Source organism: Haliaeetus leucocephalus, unplaced genomic scaffold (assembly GCF_000737465.1).
Source record: "Haliaeetus leucocephalus isolate CR32 unplaced genomic scaffold, Haliaeetus_leucocephalus-4.0 Scaffold363, whole genome shotgun sequence".
Taxonomy (NCBI): Eukaryota; Metazoa; Chordata; class Aves; order Accipitriformes; family Accipitridae; genus Haliaeetus; species Haliaeetus leucocephalus.
In genome coordinates this window covers 19,369-20,049 of record NW_010972799.1, presented here as the reverse complement: position 1 = coordinate 20,049, position 681 = coordinate 19,369, and positions in this window count along the sequence as shown.

Below are 681 nucleotides of genomic sequence, written 5' to 3'. Positions count from 1 at the left end.
TGCTGCTCCAGTTTCCAAACAGAGTAGAAGGGCTGATCTTATTTCTGATTCTCTTGAAGGGACTTCTGAGCCAATTTTACGAGAAGTAAGTACTGGATACTCTAACCAGAATTAGAAGGGCCCTGCCTCCACCCAGGTGGAGGAAAGGGATAACCGGGTAAATTGGACTGTGTGGATTCAATGGCCTGGCACATTAGACCCACAGGAGTACAAGGCACTGTAGACACCGGCACACAGTGTACTCTAATGCCATCAAGTTATAAAGGGGCAGAACCCATCTGTATTTCTGGTGTGACAGGGGGATCCCAAGAGTTAACTGTATTGGAAGCTGAAGTAAGCCTAACTGGGAATGAATGGCAGAAACACCCCATTGTGACTGGTCCAGAGGCTCTGTGCATCCTTGGCATAGACTATCTCAGGAGAGGGTATTTTAAGGACCCAAAGGGGTATCGATGGGCTTTTGGTATAGCTGCCTTGGAGACAGAAGGAATTGAACAGCTGTCTACCTTGCCTGGTCTCTCTCAAGACCCTTTGACTGGGGGGTTGCTGAGGGTTGAAGAACAAGTGCCAATTGCTACCACAACGGTGCACCAGCAGCAATATCACACCAACTGAGACTCCCTGGTTCCTATCCACAAGTTGATTCATCAACTGGAAAGCCAAGGAATGATCAGCAAAACT